General features: G+C 38.3%; 1 protein-coding gene across 2 annotated transcripts in view; it reads left to right on the top strand.

Moving 5' to 3' along the window:
• The window catches only part of LOC148645440 (leucine-rich repeat-containing protein 4C-like), a 433,163-nt gene that overhangs the window by 94,596 nt on the left and 332,156 nt on the right, over positions 1–6,411 (top strand). The window lies entirely within an intron of this gene.

Genomic DNA, 6,411 nt, shown 5'->3' with positions numbered 1-6,411 from the left:
CAAATGTCTTCTTTTCATTCTTTTATTTATTTTACATTTTTGGAAGGCTGAGAAAAGCTACTTAAGGCCTGTCTATATAAAATAACAAGCAGTGATGGGATGAATGGCCTGTTTCCATCATCAATTTTTTCTTAATGTTTTAAAAGTTTCACACTTTCACAGAAAAACCACTCAATGACATATTGTATTTGTATGGGGAATCTATCTCATATTCCAATAATAGTAGAGCAAAACCACACAGTGAATTAAGAAATCCTTTTCTTCCTGAGGTCTCTTTAGTCGTGATGCAGTTCTGGTGATAATAAAATATATATTTTTCATACTCAGCTGAGAAGCTTAAATATACTGTAGAACAAAATCAGACAGCAGCAAGGTCATCCAAAAAATCAACAGATAGATCTGGCATTCAAATTGGTTCCTGTTGAAGTACTTTGCATTTAGATGCGCGTGATACATGACACCTAAGAAGGTCAGCAGGTGTTATATTTATAATGCCTGTTACAAGCTGCTGTGTTAAGAGGATGAAATAAAAAACTGAACTGTAGAGTGGGGTTCAAAACTAACATAAGAAAGGTTACAAACCAGAGGTGGTCATTTGGGCCCTCTATCTCATTTCATTACCAGCAGCCGAGAGATTTGAGAATCTAATCCATTTTTTTATTGAAATAAACCAAGTTATTAGCTTTGATAACAGTCAGTCCAAAATCTAACATTGTGAAAGGAAGTTCCTCCGGTCTCTGTTTCAAACTTACATTTCCATACCTTCCACTTCTGTTCTCTATCTTGTGTTAAACTCTTGATTGTGAAGAAATCCATTAGGCAGACTTTTTAATACTTTTGAGGATTTTGAAGAATCGGGCGTCATTGTAAATTTTTCAGTTCATTCCTTTCAAATGAAAAGTATGAGTTCAATCTTCCCTGATTGTGAACAATATTCTAAATGAGGTGGGGCAGGCCAAGCCAGAGAGGACTGAATTTACAGCTCACCAGCAACTGCAGGCCTCTATTACTGTAATTAGTCTCACAGATGGTGATATTAGTTAATGAATTAAACGATTGGTGAAGGGTTCAGAAGGCACATTCTAAAATGGTGGTATTAAAGTAATTTTGGTATAAAAAGGGACTTCAATTCCAAACCCAGGGTACTATCTGTATGGAGTTTGCATGTTTTCTCCGTGTTCAAGTCAGTTTCCCTTGTGTGCTCTGGCTTCTGCCCACAGCCCAAAGACATACTGGTAGGTCAACTGGCTTGTTGGAAAATTGGCCCTGGTGTGAGTTTGTGTGTTTGTGTCTGTGTGTGCCCTGTGATGGACTAGCATCCCATCCAGGGTGTATCCTGCCTTGTGCCCTTGTCTTGCTGGGATTGGCTCCTGTATTGGATAAAAGGGATGAAGGGATAGATGGGTGTTACCCCTGTCTTGAATGCCTGCTGAAAGAGTTTGGCTTATGTTCGATTGAAAAAAAAATCTCATTCACTTAAGTATAATTGGTAGAATGCTACTGGGCCCAGGAGATTTGCTTAAGTGCTTCTAATACCTGTAATAATTCTTCCTCTTACATGATAATACTATTTAATACTGACCTTACTCTTTGCGTAGCCTGGAGCATATTTCAATTACTTACTTGGTAAATACCTTAGTGAAATATTAATTTAATATATTACCCATTCCAATTTCATCATCTAAATTTTTCCCTTTATTACTCCTTGAACACTATGACCTTTTCATAACTATTACCCAAAGACATTTTGAGACCTTTGTATTCATCTTCTGCAGGTTGCATTCCTGTGCCTAAGTAGTCTTTTTGATGTATAGTCCTACAGCTCACCCTTTTCCATCTTTCCTGTCTCTTCAGAATGCAGTCTATCCACTAATGTATTTCTCACTGTCACTCTGATTCTGTGATTCCAGTTAAATCATAACTACATGTTCACGGAGTAGTCTTTGTTTCTTGCTTTTTAATCCTGATGCTTTGAGCATTTAGGTATATATTTATCGAGAAAGGGAAGTAAAAAGAATCGAATATAAAAGATGGGAGGTGTTTTTGAAAGAACTGATGTTATGCAATGTAGACAACTCTTATTCAATAAATAAAAGCATCAAGTACTAAATTAACAATGTTGTCCAGTTGGTCACCTTTCATATGAACTCTTTCCTTTTTATGCAGCAAAATAATTTAAAACTGTTTCCACAGGTACACTCTGTTTTTTTATTGTTTGTCAGTTACCTCTGAAGCATAACATACATTTTCACACATTCTGGTTCTTCTTAGCCCCCAACGCACACAGTATTTCAGTATCTAAGTTCATAGGGCATTTTATTTCTACGTCTTTTTTGCAACATCCATCCTTTAAACCTGGTTGTAGAGGGGTTTAGTTAGCATAACTTGTTTTGACCTTTTTCCTATTTCTATTTCAATTTGGACTGAAGTAATAATAAACCCTGGCATTGGTTTAGTTCGGTATTCTTGTACAGTACTAGCTGATCATCTGAAATCTGTCTTTGTACTTTACAGCAGTTTCCTCCAACAGGCATGTCCTATTAATGCTTAGTTTTGTAGATTTGTCGTGTTTTTATGTTATGATTTTTACCCTCAGTGTAAATCTTGTGTAGCTGATACAACATAAACAGAAATATGTTTTATTTTCTGATTGGGGGATTATTTTCTGAATGGATCAGCGTGTGTCTACCCTTCGCCGACAGGCGCGGGTAACTCGCTGAACCCCATGTGTGATGGGGATCTGGGATTGCAATTATTTCCCATGAACAAGGAACTCCCAGTAAGCGCAGGTCATAAGCTCGCGTTGATTAAGTCCCTGCCCTTTGTACACACCGCCCGTCACTACTACCAATTGGATGGTTTAGTGAGGTCCTCGGATCGGCCCTGCCGGGTCCCCCTATCTGGAAGCACCAAGGGAAGGAGCCCCCACCCAGGCTGGGGTTGCCGATCGATCTGAAGGGTCTCTTCACGGAGAAAGGGGAGCCAACCAGCCAGCTTCGGCGCACCCCGCACACCTGTGGGCGGGCCGCCCTGCTTTCGGGCGCCCCACGCGCACCTGCGGGCCTGCCGAAGGGCCAACCTCCGAAGGGCTCCACCGGCGGGTTTGCGGATGGGCCAGGGCCCAGTAAAAGCTAAACTCCATCTTGGCTTCTTACAGCCGCAGAAACGAATTTTGTTGGGTGATCTCCATGCAGCTGAAGAGGCGCCGGTGCTGCATTGGGAGCCCCTGAATTCCTTCTCTTGACAAGAACCTGTCCTGCTTTGACACACCAGTATTGATATCAAGTGTTCTACTGCTCAGATGCGCAGTGCAGTGCTGGGAGGTGGGTTTGTAGGCTTGGAGTGCTGCTGCTGATTAAGATTAACAATATCCTATTGTAAGAAAAAAAGGGGAATTTTCTTTCCGGTACTTAAGGCTCAAGTCAAATCTTTTTTGCACTGTACTTTTATCCTGCAGATAATCCTATAGCAATTATCTGACGTTATCTTAGGAGTACTATGGTGGAAATTCTGAGAGGATATCACTGAAGTAGAGTTGGCAAGAGGGTTGGTTGTTTTAAATTCTGTTTTTAAAAACAATAATAGGATTTAAGTCACACAAAGGAAAAACATCTGAGTAATTGTTCAAGGAGTTAAGTCCAGTAGATTTCCATCAATTGCTGAGGCCTGTTATTTTTATGAATATAAGCAGTTCCTTCATAAAAAATACCTTAATGCACAATACACAATATGACAAACTGGAAAAACACAGTGCACCCATAGTATAAACATTGGATAAATGTGGTAAATTCAATGGTGTTGTTTAAAATGAACCATGGCAATTATTAATATGTATTCTCCTGTTTGCATACAGTGTACTCACTCACCCTATTCATGCCAGAAATGAAAGAGGGGTTGGCATCATTACTTGGCAAGCCATTCTTAGACAAAAGACTTTCACATCTCTTTTACCGTGCTGTGGGTATAGATGGGAGTGAAGAAAAGGCCCATTTACGAAAAATTGTAAAGAAACAACTGCAATGCCCTCTGCACTCCACAGCCCCCCATTATCCTATTTCCACTGTGTTAAGTTGCCTGTTTTTTTACTCAGGATAATTTCTAGAGGCCTGTCAGTAGGCCCAAACTAGCAAATACTAAATGAATGTTTGCCAATACTTGAATTAAGTGGGACATAAATATTGATTTTCACAAGCCATCAAAGTACTACAAAAGAATGTGTTAACGTTCATAACAAGGTTTCCATCAAGAAGAAGGCCATTTGGTAGAGAAGGCTGTTTTAATTAAAATCCCCCAAAAACATGCTTCATTGTAAATCTGTATTTTCTATATATATTTAGTATCATACTGTATACAGAATGTTTTGCTGTTGTAGTATGCATCTATAGAGGCTGATCCTCTAAAACTACCTCCTCTTTTTCATGTCACTAGCCTTGGAATGTCTGTATCCATTTCCAGCACAGATAGTGATTTTGGTAACAATGCATGTCTCGCTACTGCTGAGCACACTGGAGGGTAAAACACTTACTGTAGTTACATTAAAACAAGTAGTGTTATGCTAATGAAGTGTAACAAGTTGTTGCTCATATATTCACAATCCCTCCGTTTCTATGAATGTAAAGGAATATTCACTGTGGTTGGTCTTCATTCATGCGTTTTGTAACATCTTGAAGTTCTGACAGTACATTAAAAAGAGGAAAGAGCACTCTATGGCCTCACAGTTCAGTTCACAGTTATCTCGGTCTTCTGTGAGAAGTTTACACATACAGTAACTGACATTTTAAAAAATGGTGACCTGCATGTTATTTAATATTGCACTGAAAGATCAAATCAATTCAAGCAATTAAAGTAAATAAAGTTTATGCTTCCTAAGCAAAGCCAATCCACAAAGGTTACATGCTACACTGTCTCATGTTGCTTGAGAAACTCACATATTAAAGTATTGATTTTAATACTTATAGTGGAAACATATCGGTGATTAGTATTGAAAATGAATATGAAAAATACGTGCAGAATCCTTTTTAATTGCAATTTAGTTACAGAAAGTTAGTGGGACGGCGGCTGTTATCTTATGAATTGTTGTATGGTGCTGCAGGAATGTACTGTACAACAGTTGTCAGGTATTAGCTATTCAGCAGATCTCCTGGACTTGGTTTCAGGAAAATGTAAAGATCATTAATAAGATTAAGATTCATAATATGACACCTGATAGTTTGCAAAGAAAGTGGAAACACTATGCTCATCTCATCAAAGCAGCATCTATAGTGGATTATCTAGCACATTTATGGCAACCACTCGTCAGGGTGCTGCAACATGTCCTGTGCATTTACTGTATGTTCGAACTTCTCCAATATTCTGAGAGATCACAAGAACACAGGTTATCCCATAGCAGATGCTTGATCTGCTATGGGATTCGGTCTTCCATGATTATAGCCTAGTCACTGCCCTGATGAGAAGCATGTCTTATGAGGTGAGGGAGTCTGACATTCAGTCATTTTTGCTGTACTCCTGCTTGTGTGCTTCACTGCAGGAGCAACTTTACAAGTTGTGTACAGTATGTAATGTCTAGTCTAGAATGTCCTCCAGCAGTCTGAAGGTTCAGGACATTTTGCTCATGGACAAGACAGTATGTTTGCTGACTAGTGAAAAGAGAAATTTATTTGTGACCTATTTTACAGAGGGCATTTTTTTATTTTTACTTGGATGTTTTGATTGAATTGAATGGGGAGCATCAGGGCTTTGACTTCGAGGTTAGATAGGGAGGGATCCCTACCCTTTTAGTATCTTTTCTGGGAGGGGATTCCTGTTTTTGTGGAGGGTGATTAGTACCCTGTTAGATAAAAAGATGAAGGATATTATTTCTGTTTCTTCATCATTCCTGGCACCTGTTATGTAGACTATTCACTCACATTACCTGTTCTTTTCTGACATTGTGTCTGATCTCTGTTACCTAAAAGTAATGTTTCTACTCTGATGTAGAATGTATGCAGGATAGATTTTCCTACTAAATCTGTTGATTAATAAGAACTGCTATATAGGAAAAGATAGAAGGTGCTATGGTTGTCATAAGTGAAAGATGTTAGTAGATATGCTAATTAAATGATGTGGCCTTTTTCCACAGAACAAAATAAAAGTTTCTAATTGTGTTACAAAGGAATTTTCAAATTTCTTATTGAGAACAGTGGGTAAAAATAGTTAAATTAGAATAGTTAAAAATCAATATTTCAGTTTACAAATCATTTGTCAATGTTTATAGCCATATAAAAGTTGTTCTAGACTTTTTAATTTTTAACTAAGCCTCTGTTGGACCTTGCTAAGATTAATGTGATTCTAGCTGTAGAAATGATTGCGGTCATGAAGTGGAGAAATGGAGTGTTGCTGTGGGATTATCCTCATTCCTTTGGAATTATTTTA

This window comes from Lepisosteus platostomus, chromosome 18 (assembly GCF_059453375.1).
Source record: "Lepisosteus platostomus isolate fLepPlt1 chromosome 18, fLepPlt1.hap1, whole genome shotgun sequence".
In the NCBI taxonomy this organism is placed as follows: Eukaryota; Metazoa; Chordata; class Actinopteri; order Semionotiformes; family Lepisosteidae; genus Lepisosteus; species Lepisosteus platostomus.
Note: the sequence above shows the minus strand (reverse complement) of the source record. Positions and strands in the feature narration are given on the sequence as shown.